The sequence below is a fragment of the Moschus berezovskii genome, chromosome 18 (genome assembly GCF_049115385.1).
Source record: "Moschus berezovskii isolate FMDL1 chromosome 18, NW_MosBer_1.0, whole genome shotgun sequence".
Classification (NCBI taxonomy): Eukaryota; Metazoa; Chordata; class Mammalia; order Artiodactyla; family Moschidae; genus Moschus; species Moschus berezovskii.
In genome coordinates this window covers 73,479,373-73,503,399 of record NC_142477.1, presented here as the reverse complement: position 1 = coordinate 73,503,399, position 24,027 = coordinate 73,479,373, and the positions used below count along the sequence as shown (strand labels likewise).

Here is a 24,027-nt window from a genome sequence, read left to right as displayed (position 1 = left end):
CAAGTCGACACCCTCCACACCCATCTCCAATCCATCCACCAAGCGGGGTTGACCTCACTTCCTAAGTATCCTGGCAGTGTGTCTTGTCTAGTCCTCTGACAGAGCCTCCCAGCTCACGTGGCTGTCATCCCCCTCAGGAGGGCTGCAACAGCCCCTTCCTCGTCTCCCTGCTTCCACCCCCTACAAGCCTTCTTCATCAGAGGCTGGAGTCCCCGCCCCCCCACTGAGATTCTGATCTTGTCATGCCAGCCCAGAATCCTCCCATGACAACAGCAGTGACAATATCCGCCAGCACTCAGGGGCCCCGCACTGTTCCAGGCGTGTTCCCTGCGCAGACGCTCTTGCCCCTCCCAGGAGCCCTACTGTTGTAGCCATGCTTTCCGGGAAACAAACTCACTCAGAAGGACAATGCAGATAGTGGAGTGCAGTTTATTACACCGGCAGGCCCAAGGCAGAGTCTCCTCTTAGCCAAGAACCCCGACCAGCATTTATGAAAATCTTTTATACCCCATGCGTGCGTGTCTGAACCCACCACCCCAAATTCCTTGAGACTTACATAAACCAAGGAAAACACAACCCCAGTAACCCCATCATTCACGTGCTATGTGCTCATGTGCTCAAACAGTCAAACAGTTAGCCAATAATCAATAGCTCAAGGTTACACTCCGATAGATACAGAAAAATTTACGGCCTGTCTGGAGGAAGCGGTGATTAGTGTATGTTTTCTCTTAGGCGATGAGTAACCTAGATACAATCTTCAAGGTTCCCCTGTCTGGAGGGGGTCTTATCCTTCTGTTGTCGTTTTCGTAGGCACTAAACACACAGTTCAGAGTCCATTGGAAAGGTGGCTGATCATGATCAGCATGAACAGGCCTAAGATGGAGTCCAGGCCCTATGAATTCCTTCTTCACTACAAGGGCTGTGTGCACATCCCAATCATTCAGAGAGCATCGGCAACCTGCCAAAGGTCACCTGGCGGGCAAAAGCAGAGAAAGGATTCAGACTCAGGCAACTTGGAGCCACAGTCCACACACCCTTAATCTTGACACCATCCTAATGTACCTAGCACCCAAGAGACCTGCTGGCTGGGGCTCAGAAAGCTCTGTGAGATTCACTGCCCCAGCTCTCCTCCCATGAAGGTGCCCCCTCCCAGCTGCCCGGCTTGACTGGACTCCTCCAGCCCATGGCTCCCCAGGCATCCCCAGCTCAGAGCCTACACATATGTTATGTCTTCCGCCCAAATCTCCCCACTGATGCTCACTCCCCCTCCACCCTCTTCTCCCACTTAACTCCTAGTCAAGCCTCTCAATACTTTGGCCACCTGATACGAAGAACCCATTCATTGGGAAAGACCCTGATGCTGGAAAAGATTTGAGGGCAGGAGGAGAAGAGAATGAGATGGTTGGATGACATCACCAGTTCAATGGACATGAGTTTGAGCAAGCTCCAGGAGATAGTGAAGGTCAGAGAAGCCTGCCGTGCTGCAGTCCATGGGGTCCCAGAGAGTCCAACACAACTTCGTGACTGAACAACAAACCTCTCATCCCAGAGAGGCCTTGGCTCACCCAGCCACAGGCCAGCGCCTCAGGCACAGGCTCACACACCTGGAATGGTTCCTCCATGAATTTCTAATACAAGCTGTATTTCTACGAAAGTGAAAGTAAAAGTTGCTCAGTCGTGTCTGACTCTTGGCGACCCCATGGACTATACAGTCCATGGAATTCTCCAGGCCAGAATACTGGAGTGGGTAGCCTTTCCCTTCTCCAGGGATCCTCCCAACCCAGGGATCAAACCCAGGTCTCCTGCATTGCAGGCGAATTCTTTATCAGCTGAGCCACAAGGGAAGCCCAAACTGAGTTGGCCAAAAGTTGGTTCGATGTTTCCAATACCCTGTAAAAACCCAGACGATCTCTTTGGCCAACCGAATGCATCCGCATGGGTATGTAACTTCTGTTCTCTCAGATGGACTGTAACTGCGGCCAAGGCAGCCACCGTGTCTCTGTTAGTCCTCGCGTGTCCCGGCGAGCACTCAGTAGGCCTCGGGAAGTGTCTGTGGTAGGCAGGGAAGAAGAAAGGAAAGAACACTGGCCAAGAGGGGCTGCCAGGCGGGCTCGCTTTTGCGCGCGGACCACTAGAGGGCGCCGTCCCCCGAGAAACCGCCCAGCGGCCTCGGGTCCCCGCTGCCTGGACCGCTCCTTCCGCGGGGAGAACGGTGGCCTCCCGCAGAAGCACTCGGGGCAGCAGGAAACTCAGACCCGTCCCGACTCCCTTCTCTGCCGCTTCCCTGCGGTGTGAGCAGTGGTCGTTCAGCCCCGGTGTCCCGATCTGTCAAGTGGAGTAGGAGAATCAGCCGCTCCTGCCTGACAGAGCTGGTACTTCCCTCTCACAGACCTCAGGGTGCTGGCCAAAGCCCTCGCTGTCCTTGTGGAAACCAGCGCTTAAGAGCCTCAAGGGGGAACACAGATGTATTTGCCCCGAATATTCTGTGGAAGGGGCCAGCCTGAAAAAGGACTCCTGAGTGGATAAGAAAAATAAACGTGTGCGCACTCAGTCCTGTCCAACTCTTTCTTCCCAGCCCCATGGACTGCAGCCCAGCAGGCTCCTCCGGGCAAGAAGTTTTCCAAGCAAGAACACTGGAGTGGGTAGCCATTTCCTACTCCAAGGGGATCTTCCTGACCCAGGGATCGAACGCTCATCTCCAGCGACTCCTGGAGTGGCAGGCATATTCTTTACCACTGCACCACCTGGGAACAATTCTGGTCCCTTCCTCCCATGTGTCACTCAGACTCGAAGATGTACCTATTGTCGTTCCCTTTTCTTGATGGAAAAGGAAGCAGGCACAGCTGTACCTGGTGAGGTGTGGTGAACCCCTGCTCACCCGCTGCCTGCCAGCCAACCACCCCTCCAGCCGGCCTCTTGTAGACGAACTCTTCTCAGAGTGTGGTCCCTGGCCAGCAGCACGGCCCGGGCACATATTAGAAATCCACGCCCTTTGACCACAGGCATACAGCACCCCTGGGACCATCCATCTTCCCAAACTGTCTTAGTAATGTGCTCAGTGATAGCTAGTGAAAAATGGAGTATTTCCTGCCAAATTGGTAAACAAGGATGTCACAGCCATCAGCCCTCCAATGTGAGCTCCTGTTCTTGCCTGGAAAATTCCACAGACGGAGGAATGGCAGGCTACAGTTCATGGGGTCACAAAGACTGAGCACTTGCCTCAACATGAGCTCCTGAACCCTTAGGACACTCAGGCAGGAGAAGAACATCCGACAGCCATCAGGACTGCAAGCCACTCTGCAGGGGCGCTCAGGACTGAATAATGGGATACTGGCCCAGGGGAGCAGAGATGCAAATGAAAAGAATGATTTCAGCGAGCTCAGACTCTTGCATTTTCCCATACATAGAAAAGCTCTAAACTCCTTAACTTGGGATACCTGTTTTTCTTTAACACTAATCTTTTGATGTTCAGACTACTTGCCGTTTGTTGCAAACTTCTATATAACCTGGCTCCTCCCCTCGCCTCCTCCAGAGCACTTCTCTCAGGGTGACTTGAGATGCTGTCTCCAGATTTGAAGTCCTCAAAATTCACACTGCATAAAACATAACTCTCAACTTTTAGATTGTGGATATTTTTTTAAGTCAACAAATAGCGATCATGTAAGTCTTCTGAGATACAGCATGATACCAAGTGAATTTTTTTTTTGAGATAACATTGTTTATAATATTTGCAAACAAAAAAGGTGCATAACTTGAGAGTTGCAAGTTAAATTTTATTTGGGGCAAAATGAGGACTGTAGCCCGGGAGGCAGCACCTCAGCTCTGAGAGACTGCTCCAAAACAGCAGTCAATATAAGGTTTTGGTGAAGGGGAAGTTCAATACCATGAAGTACTCATTTTACAAAAGGTTTTTTTGTTAGACTCTGATGTCACTGTGAAGGAATTTAGTGCTTCTCTAGATATGAGGAGATGCAAGGATCAGTTCAGTTCAGTTCAGTCGCTCAGTCCTGTTTGACTCCTTGCGACCCCATGGACCACAGCACACCAGGCCTCCCTGTCCATCACCAACTCCCAGAGTTTACTTAAACTCATGTCCATTGAGTTGGTGATGCCATCCAACCATCTCATCCTCTGTCATCCCCTTCTCCTCCTGCCTGCAATCTTTCCCAGCATCAGGGTCTTTTCCAATGAGTCAGTTCTTCGCATCAGATGGCCAAAGTATTGGTGTTTCAGCTTCAGCATCAGTCCTTCCAATGAATATTGATTTCCTTTAGGACTGATTTCCTTTAGAGACTGGTTTGGTCTCCTTGCCGTCCAAGGGACTCTTCATTTGGCTTGGCTTGCTTATTTTGTTTCTTTTGATTTGTACTTGTGTTTCTCCATCTGACATATCACTTAGCATAATACCCACAAGGTCCGTCCACATTACTCCAAACAGCAATGTTTCCTCTTTATATGATGAAATAATATTATGTTGTGTACACACACACTTCTTGAACTATTCATATATCAATGGGCATTTAAGTTATTTCCATGTTTGGTTATTGGAAATAATGCTGCTGTGAACATGAGGACACATGTATCTTTTTGAAGTGGTGTTTTCCTATTCTTCAGATGGATACCCAGAAGTGGAGTTGCTGGATCATATGGTAGTTTTATTTTTAGCTTTGTGAGGAATCTCCACACTGTTTTCCATCGCGGTGGCTGCAATTTACATTCCCACCAACTTATAGGAGGGTTTCCTTTTCTTCACATTCTCTCCAGCACTTACTCTTGCTCGCCTTTTTGATGACAGCCATTCCAATAGTCATGAGGTGGTACTTCATTGTACTTTTTATTACCATTTTCCTACTAATTAGTAATGTTGAACATCTTTTAGTGTGCCTATTGGCCGTCTATATGTCTTTATTGGAAAAAAATTTCTATTCAGATCCTCTGTCCCCTTTCCCAAATGAGATTTTTAACCTAGCCTGAGAAATGCTGGGGTGGAAGAAGCACAAGCTGGAATCAAGTTTGCTGGGAGAAATATCAATAACCTCAGATATGCAGATGACACCACCCTTATGGCAGAAAGCGAAGAGGAACTAAAAAGCCTCTTGATGAAAGTGAAAGAGGAGAGTGAAAAGGTTGGCTTAAAGCTCAACATTCAGAAAACAAAGATCATGGCATCCAGGCCCATCACTTCATGGGAAATAGATGGAGAAACAGTGGAAACAGTGTCAGACTTTATTTTGGGGGGCTCCAAAATCACTGTAGATGGTGATTGCAGCCATGAAATTAAAAGATACTTACTCCTTGGAAAGAAAGTTATGACCAACGTAGACAGCATATTAAAAAGCAGAGACATTACTTTGCCAACCAAGGTCCGTCTAGTCAAGGCTATGGTTTTTCCCGTGGTCATGTATGGATGTGAGAGTTGGACTGTGAAGAAAGCTGATCACTGAAGAATTGATGCTTTTGAACTGTGGTGTTGGAGAAGACTCTTGAGAGTCCCTTGGACTGCAAAGAGATCCAACCAGTCCATCCTAAAGGAGATCAATCCTGGGTGTTCATTGGAAGGACTGATGCTGAAGCTGAAACTCCAATATTTTGGCCACCTCATGTGAAGAGTTGACTCATTGGAAAATACCCTGATGCTGGGAGGGATTGGGGGCAGGAGGAGAAGGGGATGACAGAGGATGAGATGGCTGGATGACATCACCGACTCGATGGACATAAGTAAACTCTGGGAGTTGGTAATGGACAGGGAGGCCTGCCATGCTGCGATTCATGGGGTCGCAAAGAGTCAGACACTACTGAGCAACTGAACTGAACTGAAAGAGTCCTATATTAAGGTTAACCTTGAATGACCCACAGTGACTTCCCTTTGTGCCATAGGAATAATATTCTTCCCTTGGCAGGGCAGCGTGGGTCCCCACACATTGCTCTAAAAAGGGTTGACTGTGTGTGAAGCATCTAAACTTGAAGAATGAAGCAGCTATGCTGAAAAGTCCAGAAAAAAATACCCAGAAATAAATCCTCCATAAAAATCAGTGATCAGGTGTTGCTAAAGTTACACAATAAGCCTCCGACTCTTTACGATCCCATGACCATGGGATTCTCCAGGCAAGAATACTGGAGTGAGTTGCCATTTCCTTCTCCAGAGGATCTTCCAGACACAGGGATCGAACCCAGGTCTCCCGCACTGCAGGCAGACTCTTTACTGTCTGAGCCACCAGGGGCTCACAATAAGCCTAAATTTCCCCTTTTAGGAATCTGGAGAATTTGTACTTTGAGTTGAAGGAATTATGGAGAAATGAGATGGCTTCACACACACACACGAAAAGCAAAAACAAAAAGGCCAAAACCAAACAAGCAAAAATGCATGTTTTGAGGTCCCACATGGACCTCCTGACCAGAAACTGGGGCTAGGCCTGGTGATCAGGGTCTGAATGCCCTCCGGGGCACAGTCAAGTGTGAGACCTCCAGGCTGCAGCAGCCTGTCCTCAGGCGTGGGCAACAAACCTACTTAGTTTTGTTCCCTCCTTTGAAGGGAGGGAAGGACCCTGAGGAAGGAAGCATGGAGGGGCCACTTCGCGACCCCACGAGAGAGGAGCAGGAAGTCGAGGCAGTGCCTGGCTGCCAGGAGCCCTGGGGGGGCAGGACCCACCAGCTGGAAAACCCCCCAGCAGGTCTTGCAGCTTCTGTGACCACTGGGGCCAGTCCGACAGCCCTGGGGGCTGTGGAGGGCTGGGAAGGAGGTGCTCAGACGTCCCAGGGAATTCACTAGCAACTACCGCCATGCCTCTCCCCTGCATTCCCAACTTGGGCCAGGAAGCTGCCTTGGGAAGAGGCCCCTGGTCATTTCTCTGTCCTGTGGCCTTGGGGAGCTCTGGAAGGTTTCGGACCTGCCAGGCCTCTGCCCCTCATGGGTGCTGTGATATGATCCACATTCTACCCCCTCTTCCGTCTGCGGATCCCTCCTGTATAAAATGCAGTCGTGGTGAAAACGTGAGGGTAGTTTCAGTGTACCGAGAGTGGCTCAGGGCGTTCAAAGCAGGGAAGCTGGCCGGGGAGGTGGGGCAGCAGGAAGAAAGGGGTGCAACATGTCATCCTTACAGCATGGATTTTTGTCCCTGGGCTAAAGGGGAGCCATGAAAGGGATTAACCCAGGAGACACACGATCAGATTTGCATTTTCCAACGTTGTGCTGGCAGAGGCTGAGACGGGGAGGAGGCTGCATCCACTGGGGGTCCTGGTAACAGCCCCAGGCCAGACACCCAGGGTCCACGTCCCCGCCCTGCCCACTCCCCCACTGTTGCAGACCTACTTGACTTAACCTGCCAATGCCTTAGTTTCCTCATCTGCTAAATGAAAATAAGAGGATTATGAGAATTAAGTGAGAGACATAAAACACAAGGCCAGAGTAAGTGCCGAACCCAGGGTAGCCATTGCTTTTCATCAGTAAAAACCGTCATTTTATGCAGAGCACATCATGTGAGACGCCAGGTTGGATGAGGCACAAGCTGGAATCAAGATTGTTGGGAGAAATATCAACAACCTCAGATATGCAGATGACACCATTCTAATGGCAGAAAGTGAAGAAAAACTAAAGAGCCTCTTGATGAAGGTGAAAGAGGAGAGTGAAAAAGCTGTTTAAAACTCAACATTCAAAAAACTAAGATCATGGCATCTGATACCATCACTTCATGGCAAATAGATGGGGAAACAGTGGAAACAGTGACAGACTCTATTTTCTTGGGTTCCAAAATCACTGCAGCCACAAAATTAAAAGACACTGGCTCCTTGGAAGAGAAACTATGACCAACCTAGACAGCATGTTAGAAACCAGAGACATCACTTTACCAACAAAGGTCCGTCTAGTCAAGGCTATGGCTTTTCCACTGGTCATGTGTGGATGTGAGAGTTGGACCATAAAGAAGGCTCAGTACTGGAAAATTTATGCTTTTAAATTGTGGTGCTAGAGAAGACTTCTTATGTTTTCATTCAGAAAGGCCATTTTATTGATGGAGGTAAAACTGAAAGGTGTTCGCCACAGCCCTCCCTCACTCATGTCAGTGGCTTCACTGAGCCCTTGGACTTAAAGATCAGTTCAGTTCAGTTCAGTCACTCAGTCATGTCTGACTCTTTACGACCCCATGAATCACAGCACGCCAGGCCTCCCTGTCCATCACCAACTCCCGGAGTTCACTCAAATTCATGTCCATCGAGTCGGTGATGCCATCCAGCCATCTCATTCTCCGTCGTCCCCTTCTCCTCCTGCCCCCAATCCCTCCCAGCATCAGAGTCTTTTCCAGTGAGTCAACTTGTTGCATGAGGTGGTCAAAGTATTGGAGTTTCAGCTTTAGCATCAGTCCTTCCAATGAACACCCAGGATTGATCTCCTTTAGAATGGACTGGTTGGATCTCCTTGCAGTCCAAGGGACTCTCAAGAGTCTTCTCCAACACCACAGTTCAAAAGTATCAATTCTTCAGCAATCAGCTTTCTTCGCAGTCCAACTCTCACATCCATACATGACCACGGGAAAAACCATAACCTTGACTAGACGGACCTTGGTTGGCAAAGTAATGTCTCTGCTTTTAAATATGCTGTCTAGGTTGGTCGTAACTTTCCTTCCAAGGAGTAAGCATCTTTTAATTTCATGGCTGCAATCAGCATCTACAGTGATTTTGGAGCCCAGAAAACTAAAGTCTGACACTGTTTCCACTGTTTCCCCATCTATTTCCCATGAAGTGATGGGACCAGATGCCATGATCTTTGTTTTCTGAATGTTGAGCTTTAAGCCAAACTTTTCACTCTCCTCTTTCACTTTCATCAAGAGGCTTCTTAGTTCCTCTTCACCTTCTGCCATAAGGGTGGTGTCATCTGCATATCTGAGGTTATTGATATTTCTCCCAGCAATCTTGATTCCAGCTTGTGCTTCTTCCAGCCCAGCGTTCCTCATGATGTACTCTGCATATAAGTTAAATAAGCAGGGTGACAATATATAGCCTTGACGTACTCCTTTTCCTATTTGGAACCAGTCTGTTGTTCCATGTCCAGTTCTAACTGTTGCTTCCTGACCTGCATACAGGTTTCTCAAGAGGCAGGTCAGGTGGTCTGGTATTCCCATCTCTTTCAGAATGTTCCACAGTTTATTGTGATCCACACAGTCAAAGGCTTTGGCATAGTCAATGAAGCAGAAATAGATGTTTTTCTGGAGCTCTCTTGCTTTCTCCATGATCCAGCGGATGTTGGCAATTTGATCTCTGGTGCCTATATCTTTCCTTTTCTCCTTTGCTTTTCACTTCTCTTGTTTTCACAGCTATTTGTAAGGCCTCCTCAGACAGCCATTTTGCTTTTTTGCATTTCTTTTACATGGGGATGATCTTGGTTCCTGTCTCCTGTACAATGTCACGAACCTCCATCCAGAGTTCATCAGGCACTCTATCTATCAGATCTAGTCCCTTAAATCTATTTCTTACTTCCACTGTATAATCATAAGGGATTTTATTTAGGTCATATCTCAGATGACCATTATATCTACTACTGTGGGCAGGAATCCCTTAGAAGAAATGGAGTAGCCATCATGGTCAACAAAAGAGTCAGAAATGCAGTACTAGGATGCAATCTTAAAAATGACAGAATGATTTCTGTTTGTTTCCAAGGCAAACCATTCAATATTACAGTAATCCAAGTCTATGCCCCAACCAGTAATGCTGAAGAAGCCGAAGTTGAACGTTTCTATGAAGACCTACAAGACCTTCTAGAACACCCAAAAAAGATGTCATTTTCATTATAGGGGACTGGAATGCAAAAGTAGGAAGTCAAGAAATACCTGGAGTAACAGGCAAATTTGGCCTTGGAGCACGGAATGAAGCAGGGCAAAGGCTAATAGAGTTTTGTCAAGAGAACGCACTGGTCATAGCAAACACCCTCTTCCAACAACACAAGAGAAGACTCTACACGTGGACATCACCAGATGGTCAACACCAAAATCAGATTGATTATATTCTTTGCAGCCAAAGATGGAGAAGCTCTATACGGTCAGTAAAAACAAGACCAGGAGCTGACTGTGGCTCAGATCATGAACTCCTTATTGCCAAATTCAGACTGAAATTGAAGAAAGTAGGGAAAACCACTAGACCATTCAGATATGGACTTAAAGATCCAACCAGTTAATCCTAAAGGAAGTCAACCCTGAATATTCACTGGAAAGATTGATGCTGAAACTGAAGCTCAAACACTTTGGCCACCTGATGCAAAGACCTGACTCGTTGGAAAAGACCCTGATGCTGGGGAAGACTGAAAATGGGAGGAGAAGGGGAAGACAGAAGATGGGATAGTTGTAGGGTGTCACCAACTCAATGGACTTGAATTTGAGCAAACTCCGGGAGATGGTGAAGGACAGGGAAGCCTGGCATGCTTCAGCCCATGGGGTTGCCGTGAATCAAACATGACTTAGCATCTGAACAACAACAAAGAGTCGTAATCAGTGAATTTTGTAGTTTGTGAAGACCAAATAGGACGAGTCCCTGAAGGCCCCTTGCAAGTGCTTGAGGAACAGTGTGGCCCGAGGACACAGTGTAACAGGACCCCCTGGCCCTCCTCGGGTGACAGGCTGGGAGCTGATGCCCAGATTGGACTCCCGCCCCTCTCCTCCCTGTGCCCTGGCCCGATCCACCCACATGACCCAGCTTCCTGTTTGTGATGCCAAGGCTGGTGGGAGGAAATCAGTGCCCCCACCCTGGGGCTGGAGGGCAAGAATGTGGATGTGCTGACGTCAAAGCGTGTCCTAGTTCTAGGGAAGTCGGGATGGGAAGGGCTTCCTGCAGCTTCGCCTTTGATCCCATGGCTGCACTGGAGATGTGAGCCAGCCCAGAGGGAGTTCAGCCACAAGAGCAGGTTTCTTTTCTGATGGATGCCCCTATAGGCAAGTCAGGGTCCTACCCCAACACGGCTGCATGGTCCAAGGAAACCACCTCCCCCTTCCCAGGCTCAGCTTCCCTAGCTATAAGGATCTATAAGTGTCCATTCCAAAGCCTCCTTCACTCCTCGGACACATATTAGCCTCACCTGGAATGACTGATGCTGAAGTTGAAGTTCCAGTACTTTGGCCACCTGATGGGAAGAACTAACTCATTGGAAAAGACCTTGATGCTGGGAAAGATTGAGGGCAGGAGAAGAAGGGGGCGACAGAGGATGAGATGGTTGGATGGCATCATGGACTCACTGGACATGAGTTTGAGCAAACTCTGGGAGACGGTGAAGGTCAGGGAAGACTGGCATGCTGCAGTCCATGGGGTCGCAAAGAGTTGGACTCGACTTGGAGACTGAAGAACAACAGCCTGACCTGGCCGATGGTGGGGGTAGGAAAGGAGGCCCTGAAGCCAGCAGACTGTGGCCCAAAGCATTTCTGGAGGTGGCTGCAAGGAGTTTTCCCAGCATCAGCCTGTGACTCAGGCTGAAGCCTGATGCAGGCACTTCCTGGCCCAGTGACTCCGTTTCCCCAGCTCTGCAGAGGCAGTGGGCATGGCTGATGTGTGTCCATCTGCGGGGTCCTTCACAATATCACCTATCAAGCACTTGCCACGCCCTCAGAGGTTTATGTGTTTTCAATCGATTCCAAATTTAGTCCTAAGGGATAGAGACTGGGATTGGTTCCATTTTACAGGAGGTTAAACTGAGGCTTCCCTGGTGGCTCAGTGGTAAAGAACCTGCCTGCCAACGCAGGAGCTGAGTTGTGCTTAGTTGCCCAGTCATTTCTGAGTCTTTATGACTCCATGGACTGTAGATGACCAGGCTCCTCTGTCCATGGGGATTCTCCAGACAAGAATACTGGAGTGGGTTTCCATGCCTTACTCCAGGGGGTCTTCTCAAACTAGGGGTCAAACCCAGGTCTTCTGCACTGTGGGAGACCATCTGAGCCACCAGGGAAGCCCAAGAATACTGGAGTGGGTAGCCTATCCCTTCTCCAGGGGAACTTCCCAAACCAGGAACTGAACTGGGGTCTCCTGCCTGCAGTGCAGGAGATGTGGGTTCAATCCCGGGTCAGGAAGATCCCCTGGAGAAGGAAATGTCAAACCACTGCAGTATTCTTGCCCAGCAAATCCCATGGACAGAGGAGCCTGGTGGGGCTACATATAGTCCACAGGGTTGCAAAGAGCCAGACACGACTTAGCAACTAAACAAAACCAACAGCAAAGTGAGGCTCAGAGAGGTGAAGGAAGCCACCCAAGCTCACAGAGTTAGAAAGCGGCAGAGCCAGAAAAAGAGCACTGTGCGTCCCCGGCATCAGCAACATGCCCCCTTGCCCGTGGCACGGCCATCACCTCAGAGCACGCTGGGCAATCTGCCCCTGGACCCACTCAGACAGCCTGACCTGCAGGCCCCCAGAATGTGAGGAGGTGGCCCAGACCATCCAAACCTGTGTGCAGCTCTGCCCACCCGTCTCCAGGTTGATCACCCGTGACTCCCTGAGCAGCAGGCTCACCCCCACCCCACGCTCCCTGGAGCACAGGGGCTCAGGCTCTCCACCCCCATGTGGTCGGAGTGGAAGAGAGCACGCCCAGGAGCACTGGGAGGATGTCTGAGGAGGGCTCAGAGCAAGGTCTGGGGACAGCATGAGAAACCAGGAGTGAACTTCCCTGGGAAGGGCAGCAGGAGTAGTTTCCAGAACCTTCTACCGCCCTCCACTCTTTTCTTCTGCCTTGCCTGCCCACCCTCCCACGGCCTCTCTGCCTTTCTCCAGGACTCTGCTCAGCCCCACTCTAGGGCCAGAGAACCTGGGAGAGAATCCAGACTTGGCCGTCACTAGCTGACCATTTTTCCTTTCTCTGTATAAATACATCAACATAACAGCAGCCTCATTTCAAGATCGTTGGATATTAAGACATGATGTTTTGAAAGTACCTGGTACAATGTCTGACATAGAGTAGTCATTTGATAAAATCATAGCTGTTGATAATGCTCTTGGTATTTTTTCATTAGAGTCCGGACAACAGGAAGAGCTCACTGGGTGACTGTGAAGCCCCTTCCCCAGATGCCCAGTAGGTGACGGCAGAGACTCCTTGTTAATTGAAATCCCTGGTGACCCACAGCTTCCTGAGCGTTCAGAATTGTTAATCCCATCAGCAGTTGATTCCTGAGCACCCCAGCAAAGCACCCAGGCCCAGGGGCAGTGGGAATAGAGGGAAAGTGCAGGGACTTCTGGCCAATTGATAGGTCGGGAAGGAGAGTACTGACCACTTCGAAAGAAAGCTTGGTTTCAATTCTGCACATATACACAAAAGTGGGATGGTAGGATCATATGGTAATTCTATTTCTAATTTCTTCTCTCTCTCTTTTTTTTTTTTGCCATGCCTATGGCATGTGGGATCTTGGTTCCTGGATCAGAAGTTGAACCCATGTCCCCTGCATCGGAAGCAAGGAATCTGGACTGTCAGGCAAGTCCCTATTTTTAATTTCTTGAGGCCCCTCCATACTGTTTTCAACAGTTGAATTCAGTCGTGTCCAACTCTTTGCAACCCCATGGACTGCAGCATGCCAGGCCTCCCTGTCCATCACCAACTCCCAGAGTTTACTCAAATACATGTCCTTTGAGTTGGTGATGCCATCCAACCATCTCATCCTCTGTCATCCCCTTCTCCTCCCGCCTCCAATCTTTCCCAGCATCAGGGTCTTTTCAAGTGAGTCAGCTCTTCACATCAGGTGGCCAAAATTTTGGAGCTTCAGCTTCAGCATCGGTTCTTCCAATGAACATTCAGGATTAATTTCCTTTAGGATGGACTGGTTGGATCTCCTTACTGTCCAAGGGGCTCTCAAGGGTCTTCTTCAGTTCAAAAGCATCATTCTCTGGTGCTCAGCTTTCTTTATGGTCCAACTCTGGCATCCGTACATGACTACTGGAAAAACCATAACTTTGATCAGACGGACCTTTGTTGGCAGAGTTATGTCTCTGCTTTTTAACATGCTGTCTAGGTTGGTCATAGCTTTTCTTCCAAGGAGCAAGCATCTTTTAATTTCATGGCTGCAGTCACCATCTGCAGTGATTTTGGAGCCCCCCCAAAATAAAGTCCGTCACTGTTTCCACTGTTTCCCCATCTATTTGCCATGAAGTGATGGGACCAGATACCATGATCTTAGTTTTCTGAATGTTGAGTTTTAAACAGCTTTTTCACTCTCCTCTTTCACTTTCATCAAGAGGCTCTTTAGTTCCTCTTCACTTTCTGCCGTTAAAGTGGTGTCATCTTCATATCTGAGGTTGTTGATATTTCTCCCAGCAATCTTGATTCCAGCTTGTGCTTCATCCAGCCCAGCGTTCCTCAGTCCGGTTTTCAACAATAGCTACACCATTTTTCATTCCTGCAAACAATGCCCAAAGATTCCAGTTTCTGCTCATTCTCACCAGCACATGTTTTCTCTTTTCATTTGTTTTGTTTTGTTGATAATAGCCATCCTGACAGGTGTGAGGTTTTGATGATTTAGTGATATTGAGCATCTTTTCATATACCAGTTGGCCATTTGTAAGTCTTCTTTGGAGAAATGTGCGTTCAATAGCCCATTTTCAAACCGGATTACTAGTTTGAGTTCTAGAAGTTTCTTATGTCTTTCAGATATACATCCTTTATCAGATCAATGGTTTTTGTAAATATTCTCTCCCATTCTGTAGACTGCCTTCTCATTCAGTTCACTGTGTCCTTTGCTTTGCAGAAATGTTTAGCCTAATGATCACTGTAGCACTATTCACAATAGCCAAGGTGTGGAAACTCACAATAGCCAAGGTGTGGAAACAACCTAAATGTCCACGGACAGAAAAATGGATAAAGAAAATGTGGCACACACATACAATGAGGTATCACTCAGCCTTGGGAAAGAAGAAATCTTGCAATTTGCAACAACGTGGATGAACCTGGAGGACAGTGTGCCAAGTGAAATAAGTCAACCACAGAAGGACACATACGGCGTGAGTCCACTTCCGTGAGGTCTTTAGAGGAGTCAGATCCATAGGAACAGAGAGCAGAATGGCGGGTGCCAGGGCCCGAGGGCCAGGGCAAAAAGAGTTGCTAAACAAGGTATCTATATCAAGTTTCCAGATGAGTGAGTTCTAGGGATCTGTACAGCCTTGTGTGCAGCTGACCCTGATTAGTGCATTGTGCACTTTGAAATCTGTGAGGACAGTAGATCTCAGGTTTTTTTTTTTTTTCAAATTTTTTTGTGTGTTGGAGTATAGTTGATTTACAATGTATTCTTTTCAGGTGTATGGCAAAATGAGTTACGTATACATATATCTATTCTTTTTCAGATTCTTTTCCCATATTGTTCTTGTTCAGTTGCTCATTGATGTCTGACTCTTTGGGACCCCACAGACTGCAGCTCACCAGGCTTCCCTGCCCTTCAGTGTCTCCTGGAGTTTGCTCAAACTCATGTCCATTGAGTTGGTGATGCCATCCAACCATCTCATCCCTGTTTCCTATCTAAGTTATTATAGATTATTGAATAGAGCTCTCTGTGCTGTATAGTATGTTCTTGCTGATTATCTACTTTATGTATAGTTCGTATGTGTTAGTCCCATATTCCCAATTTATCCCCCTCCCCCTTCCCCTTTCTAAATGTGTGAGTCTATGTCTGTTTTATAAACAAGTTCATTAGTATCCTTTTCTAGATTCCATATATAAGTGGTATCATACGTTATTTGTCTTTCTTGGTCTGACTTAAGTGTTCATACCACAAGAAGATACTTTGGGGAAAAAAAACAAGGAAGAAAAGAAATTCTGGTGAAAACCATCACTGAAATCTGAAGACAGGATGGCGGGGGAAGCAGAGGAGGTTTGGAGCTCCCCGCCGCCACCGCCCTCTCCTCTCCTTCACCTCTTCTGTTCCTTCCTCCTTCCCTTCCTTTCTTCCTTCTCTCGACAAATACCCACCATGTGCCAACTATGCGCTCTGTATGATGAGCTGGGAACGCAGCGGGAGCCAGACCAAGCCTGTGCCTTCTGGAACCTCCGAACTAACAGTGAGACTCAAAATAAACAGACAAACTGAAGAAACGAGAAAGATCCTTCCAGATCCTGGCAAGTATCAGGAAAAGAATAAAACCGACTGATGGGATCCAGTGCTGAAGCAGAGAGGTAAGGAGGGCTGTGGGAAGCTGGGCGAAGGGTGAGCCCGCCAGAGCAAGCAGCCTGTGGGAAGGCTCTGAAGCACTCAAGCCCACCATATATTGGGGAAGAGGCAAGAGGTAACTGTGAGGTCAGCAACGGACATGGGGCCAAAATGCCAGGCTCGGCAGACGTGCAAGGGGGTCTGCAAGGCTGCAGCAACCACAACCACCTCGAACACTGACAGCGCTCTCCAGGTGCCAGGCACCAGTCTCAGCCCACTTTACAGCTGGGGAAACTGTAGGAGGAGCCACAGCTACGGCAAGGTCCTCAGGGGTCCCGGAAACCTCAGGGGCCACCGGTGAGAAGAAAGAGAGAAAGGAGGGCAAACTTAACATGTATTTAGCGCCTCTGGGCACCAGGCACCCTGCTGGGCCTTTGATGCTGAGCCCATCGTCATCCTTACTCCAGAGGACAGTGCCATTGTGATCCCCATCCTAGAGATCATGAGACTGAGCATCCAAGAGGAGAGCTAACTTCCTTGAGGCCATAGCCAGGGAGTAGCAGACCCAAGACTTGAACCTGGGTCTTCCTCATTGAGACAGGTGGTTCCCTGTGTCCCCGAGGTCTCAGAGCCCCCTGGAAGCCAACCTTCCTCAGGCCCTACAGGCACCCTGGCTGCCGCTCCTCAGGATCCTTTGATCCTGCCCATCAGCTTGTCCAGTCCATATAACCACGAGGTCCCCTCCCCACAACTGCCAGCACTCCACACATCCCATCATCTCTCCCTGGACGGCTGGGCCCTGTTTCCTTCCTTCCTAATACTGTGACAGTCTAAAATGCTCTAGTGTACTTGTGTAGAGTCATCTCCCCCAGCTGACTGTACCCTAATACCATGACAGTCTAAGATGCTCTAGTGTACTTGTGTCTGGTCATCTCCCCCAGCTGACAGTACCCTAATACCATGACAGTCTAAAATGCTCTAGTGTACTTGTGTAGAGTCATCTCCCCCAGCTGACTGTACCCTAATACCATGACAGTCTAAGATGCTCTAGTGTACTTGTGTCTGGTCATCTCCCCCAGCTGACTGTACTCTAATACTGTGACAGTCTAAGATGCTCTAGTGTACTTGTGTCCGGTCATCTCCCCAAGCTGACTGTACTCTAATACCGTGACAGTCTAAGATGCTCTAGTGTACTTGTGTCCGGTCATCTCCCCCATCTGACTGTACTCTAATACTGTGACAGTCTAAGATGCTCTAGTGTACTTGTGTCTGGTCATCTCCCCCAGCTGACTGTACTCTAATACCGTGACAGTCTAAGATGCTCTAGTGTACTTGTGTCTGGTCATCTCCCCCATCTGACTGTACTCTAATACTGTGACAGTCTAAGATGCTCTAGTTCACTCTGTCCGGTCATCTCCCCCATCTGACTGTACCCTAATACTGTGACAGTCTAAAGTGCTTTAGTTCACTTCTGTCCGGTAATCTCCCCCATCTGACTGTACCCTAATACTGTGACAGTCTAAAATGCTCTAGTTCACTTCTGTCTGGTAATCTCCCCCATCTGACTGTACCTTAATCCCTGCAGAACTCTCCAGCCTCATTTCTCAACCCCCTAAACCGTGTGCTCTGGACTCCTCTACCCTGACACACACATTTTCCTGAACAAACGCCCTGTGCATGAAAGCAGACACAAGTCCATCTCATTCAACCCTCCTTCCTCAAAACTTAGCACTGCACCTGGCACAAAGAACAGGCTCATGAAGGTTCATGGGTAGATGAGGCTGAATGAAGATGAACAAAGGATGGATGGATAGATGAGGCCAAATTAAGATGAACAAAGGGATGGATGGGTGGATGAGGCTGTTTGAAGAGGATCAAGGAATGGATGGGTGGATGAGGCTGAATGAAGATGAAAAAGGGACGGATGGGCGGATGAGGCTGAATGAAGATGGACAAAGGGACGGATGGGTGGATGGATGAGGCTGAATGAAGATGGACAAAGGGACGGATGGGTGGATGAGGCTGTTTGAAGAGGATCAAGGAATGGATGGATGGATGAGGCTGAATGAAGATGAAAAAGGGACGGATGGGCGGATGAGGCTGAATGAAGATGGACAAAGGGACGGATGGGTGGATGGATGAGGCTGAATGAAGATGGACAAAGGGATGGGTGGATGGATGAGGCTAAATGAAGATGGACAAAGGGATGGGTGGGTGGATGAGGCTGAATGAAGATGGACAAAGGGATGGGTAGATGGATGGATGAGGCTGAATGAAAATGAACAAAGGGATGGATGGGTGGATGAGGCTGAATGAAGATGGACAAAGGGATGGGTGGATGGATGAGGCTGAGTGAAGATGGACAAAGGGACGGATGGGTGGATGAAGCTGAATGAAGATGGACAAATGGATGGATGAATGGATGGAGGCTGAATGAAGATGGACAAAGGGATGGATGGGTGGATGAATCAGAATGAGGTGGATGAAGTTGAATGAAGATGAAAAAGGGATGGATGGGTGGATGAGGCTGAATGAAAATGGGCAAAGGGATGGGTGGTTGGATGAGGTTGAATGAAGTTGAACAAAGGGATGGATGGGTGGATGAAGTTTAATGCAGATGGACAGAAGGATGGATGGATGGATGGAAGCTTAATGAAGATGAACAAAGAATGGATGGATGGATGGATGGATTGAGGCTGAATGAAGATGGACAAAGGGATGGAGGGATGGACGGAGGCTGAATGAAGATGGACAAATGGATGGAGGGATGGATGGAGGCTGAATAAAGCTGAACAACGGGATGGATGCATGGATGGAGGCTGAATGAAAATGAACAAAGGGATGGATTGTGTGGATGAGGCTGAATGAAGATGGACAAAGGGATGGATGGATGGATGAGGCTGAATGAAGATGGACAAAGGGATGGATGGATGAGGCTGAATGAAGATGAACAAAGGGATGGGTGGATGAAAACTTTTGAGCAAGTGTTGTGACTCCCAGAGAGGAGGTCAGAGCATAGATGGCATCAGGGAGCCAAGTAAGTGTCCTCCAGGTACGACCATCTGGGCTCAGGAGCAGGTGTCCGCGCTCAGGGAGGCCATCACCAGGTGCTGGCAACCTCTTTTGTGCACAGAGTAGTGATGCGTGAACCCCAAGACATGACCTGGAGCATCTCCTGGAAAGGACAGGAATGGGTGGAGTACCGGAGCAGGCAGCAGTGAAGCATGTCAAGGCTTTGACTCAGTCAGGTGCTTCTGGAGTTTGAAGACTGAGTACAAACACCCACCCCACGCACGGACACAGTCTTGCACAGGCATGAAGGACCCTCGCTTGTGGTGCCATGACTGAGCTTCACTGTGGGCCCTGAGAGGGTGAGATTCTGCCCACCATGCAGATGAAGACACTGAGGCTCCTGAAGGGGAAGTGACTTGTTCAAGATCGCCCAGTCAGAGGGTGGCCGAGCTGGGTTAGCATGCCAGGTGAAGCTGGTCTGGTCCTTGCTGAGACTGCACCTGGCATCTCTTTCTTGGGAGCCAGAAGCACAGATAGCTCAGATGTGGGGCCAGGCTTAAGAGCGTTCCCACGTGCAGTCTCCAGGCCTGCCCCCCCAAGCTGGCCCAGCACCCAAATAATCTTCCCAAATGCAATGTGACCGTGTCCTGCTAGTCTTTGAACTCCCTCAGCTCTCCAGTGGTACAGGATGAAACCCTAGCTCTGGACTTGACCTTCTAGCTCTTTCATTCGCTGACCCGTGGAGACCCCTCCAGCTTCCTGCTTCAGCTCCCTGCACTCCGTCACCCTGAGTGCTTATATTTTCCTGAATAAGCACATGGTGCGTGCTCTCAAAGGCTGAACACGTTTACACAGGCAAAGCTCTGTGTCAGGGCCACGTTCCCGGTCTTCTTCACTCCAATAGTTCCTACATGGTCTTTAAGGTGCAGCTCTGCCTTCAGCCACCATCTCTGACCCACCCACCGACACCTAGGCTGGGCGAGGCAAGCCCACTCCTCTTTGCTCCAATCACATGCCATGCTGAGCTCTACCGTCTGTCAGTGCCATTACCATAGAGCAGCAATCAGCTGGTTGCCAGTCTGCCTCTCCTGCTGGACTGTGAATTCCAAGAGGGTGGGCATCACGACTTCCCTCTGAAGCCACGGTACCTGGCACAGCACTAGCTGGGATGTTTATTATTTGCGGAAGGAGAGGGGGAAGGAGAGAGGAAGGAGCCGGGGAGGGTAGGAGTGAGGATGAGAGAGATGGGAGCAGGGCAAGATGGAGAATGGGAAAGGAGGGCAAGGAGGGGCAAGAGGAAGGAGCGTCAAGCGTTCTTTCCTCTGCATTATTTTATTGAGAGGTTTGGGCAGCGAGGAAACCCGCAGGGAAGGGGCCACACCTCACACCACAGGGCTTTGATGATTTTTGCTAAATCTACAGACCATTGTTTTTAACCTTAATCTTTGTTTTAAATTGGCTCACTGAACCAAATGAATCTTAAAAGGAAATGCTGCATCACTATCCTGAACGGAAGCTAGAATCACTTCCCATCAACAACAAGTTTTCATAAAAATGAATAGAACTGGTGCTTGCCATGTGCCAGGTGCTCTGCTAGGCACATCGCTGTGAACTCACGTTAATTCGTTCAGCCCCAGAGCAACCTTAGGATGAGATCCCATCATGTCTCAAGTACAGAGATGGGGAAACTGAGGCACAGAACCCCACCCAATGTCACAGCTGGGAAGCAGCAAGGTTACCATCGGAAGCCGGGCAGCCTGGCTCTGAGAAACAAGCAGATAAAACTGTCTTGTCTTCTGTCTACATAGTATCGTCTTCTTCGGGTTCTGCGCCTGAAGCCTCTTTCTTTGTTACAGAGATCAGCGATTGCTAAAAAGGCATTAAAACCACAATAGCACCAACCTGAAGCTTTCTGAAATAATACACTGATGGAAGGGGAATCGGAAAAAAATGGACTTCTCGTGGTGTGGTCTACCGTTATTTCATGCCAAGTCTGGAAAATTGTCTCTGCTTCAGCCGGTAGGGTGCAGCCCGTACTTTGGGAACCTGGAGCAGAAGGAGCTCCCAGCAGCATCGCCAGCACCACCCTGGCATTTTAGCTCAGAAGACTGTCTGAAACTGTAGGAGGCAGAGCCAGAGAGGAAGCAGAAGAATGGGCGAAATTCTAAAATTAAACAAATAAAATCAAATTAATCTAACTGTACAGCAAATTGATCTATCATTGTGGTATCTTGAGACCACGGAGAAGGAAAAAAGAACAAATCCAAAACACCTCTTCAGTTCAGTTCAGTTCAGTTCAGTCGCTCAGTCGTGTCCGACTCTCCGCGACCCCATGAATCATAGCACGCCAGGCCTCCCTGTCCATCACCAACTCCCGGAGTTCACTCAAACTCATGTCCACAGAGTCGGTGATGCCATCCAGCCATCTCATTCTCCGTCGTCCCCTTCTCCTCCCGCCCCCAACCTTTCCCAGCATCAGAGTCTTTTCCAGTGAGTCAACTCGTCGCATGAGGTGGCCAAAGTATTGCAGTTTCAGCTTTAGCATCAGTCCCTCCAATGAACATCCAGGATTGATCTCCTCCAGAATGGACTGGTTGGATCTCCTTGCAGTATAAGGGACTCTCAAGAGTCTTCTCCAACACCACAGTTCAAAAGCATCGATTCTTTGGCGGTCAGCCTTCTTCACAGTCCAACTCTCACATCCATACATGACCACGGGAAAAACCATTGCCTTGACTAGACGGACCTTGGTTGGCAAAGTAATGTCTCTGCTTTTTAATATACTATCAAGGTTGGTCATAACTTTCCTTCCAAGGAGCAAGCGTCTTTTAATTTCATGGCTGCAATCAGCATCTGCAGTGATTTTGGAGCCCAAAAAAATAAAGTCTGACACTGTTTCCACTGTTTTTCCATCTATTTCCCATGAAATAGATGGAAACACCTCTTACCACAGCCAAAACGCCGTGCTGCCCTTGAGCTAAAGGCAACAGAAGTGGAAGGAAAGACCGAGCTTTATACAATAGGTTGGCTGTGGCTCACCAGGTCTGAAACTGCATTGTGGTTATTGTAGCACTGAGCCAATGAGCAAACACATTGATGTTTTTGGAAGTCAGGGTTTTCAGTAAGGGACATACAAAGATGGGAGGGAGAAAATTCCTGTGGTGTTGAACTGGAATTTGAGGGGAAAGTATGAGCTCATGCTGTAAATGTTGTTATTGTTGTTCTGTCTCTTAGTCGTGTCCAAGTCTTTGCAACCCCACGCACTGCAGCGTGCCAGCTTCCCTGTCCTTAACTGTCTCCCAGCGTTTGCTCAAACTCATGTCCATTAAGTCAGTGATGCCATCCAACCATCTTACCCTCTGTCTCCTGCTTCTGCTCCTGCCCTCGGTCTTTCCCAGCATCAGGGTCTTTTCCAATGAGTCAGCTCTTTGCATCAGGTGACCAAAGTATTGGAGCGTCAGCTTCCTCATCATTCTTTCCAATGAATATTCAGGGTTGATTTCCTTTAGGATTAGGAACCAGGGCCATCTGGGAAAATGGACAATCCCAAGTTTGGGAATAAGAAAAATACAAGATGAGCCTGGAACAGCAGGTTTTGGCGGAAAATAAGGAAGTGACCGAAGAACGATACATTGAAAGGACGCCAGGCAGCGCCAGGAGGTCACTGCTGCCTGCTGCGGAGCAGTGTAAGTACTGACTTGGAGGGGACAATCGAGCATTGAATGATGATGGCAGCAGATCGTACCATGCTGAATAAAAAAAAAAGACCCACAAATTCCCCCTGATAAATGTAAAATAAAGAAAAAAGAAAGAAAGGAAGGGGAAAAGGAAAGAGGGAGGAAGGAAATGGGGCAGAGGGAGGGGTTTGAGGGAAGCCCGTCCTTGGAGAAGAATGCCAGCTAATGAATGAAGAGGAAATGATGGGTTTATAACATCTTTGACAACCATTTGTAGTAAAAAACTAATCCCTTTGTCATCAGTGGATGCTGGAGAGTCATCAGGGCAGAATCATCAAGGAATGATGGAATTAGAAAACCATTTGGATCCATAAATTGATTTAAGTAAGAGTCATCAGTGGGGGGAGGTTTGTGCAGGGTAGACAGGGTATATGCACGGTCCAAAGCTCAGCCTCCGTATTGCTTGCTAATCCTACAAGAGAAAAGTGGACCTTTGTTGCAGAGAAATCTGGCAGAGCCCAGCTTGGCCAAGAGCTCATTTGGGACCATTGGCCCTCACGTGCCTCCTGATGTGCTGCGCGGAGGACTGGGCAGCAACGCCGGGGAAGCCCTGCCAAGATGCGGGACCCGGGTCTGATCCTGAGCAAACAAGCTGACAAACCGACACCAAAGGACAAGGACGCTCTACAAAATAATGGCCCTGGATTTTGCAGAAATGTCAAGGTCACGAAAGGCACAGAGGATGGAGGAACTAAATGTTTCAGATTGAAGGAGAGAAAAGAGACAGGACAACTGAATACAGACTTCATCCTGGGCTGGACTGCAGATGGGAAAAAGAAATGCTATCAGGGGCGAGAGACGCCCGGCTCCCGGCGGCGCAGACGCGAGAGACGCCCGGCTCCCGGCGGCGCCCGGCGGCGCAGACGCGAGAGACGCCCGGCTCCCGGCGGCGCCTGGCAGCGCAGACGCGAGAGACGCCCGGCTCCCGGCGGCGCAGACGCGAGAGACGCCCGGCTCCCGGCGCAACCGACCACGTGCAGAATCGTGGCTGAGAGGAGCTGCCCCGCACCCAGGGTTAGGGCGGTGGCCGAGAGGAGCTGTACCACCTCCAGGAGGCGGTGGCTGCTTGGGCACCAGAGGGCCGAGAGGAGCTGATCCACATTCAAAGCAGGAGGGGCGGCCTTGAGGAGATACCCCTCGTCCAAGGTAAGGTACAGCGGCTGCGCCTTGCTGGAGCAGCTGGGAAGAGGTACT

The 24,027-nt window shown here is 48.9% G+C and overlaps 1 long non-coding RNA gene across 1 annotated transcript in view; it reads right to left on the bottom strand.

The window, feature by feature from the left end:
- Window positions 1-571: 571 nt before the first annotated feature.
- The window catches only part of LOC129553149 (uncharacterized), a 40,909-nt gene continuing 17,453 nt past the window's right edge, over window positions 572-24,027 (bottom strand). Inside the window, exons 2-3 of the long non-coding RNA XR_008685399.2 lie at window positions 1,890-2,050; window positions 572-972 (exon numbers count right to left, since the gene is read on the bottom strand). This is a non-coding gene — a long non-coding RNA (uncharacterized LOC129553149). The remainder of the gene's footprint in view (window positions 973-1,889; window positions 2,051-24,027) is intronic.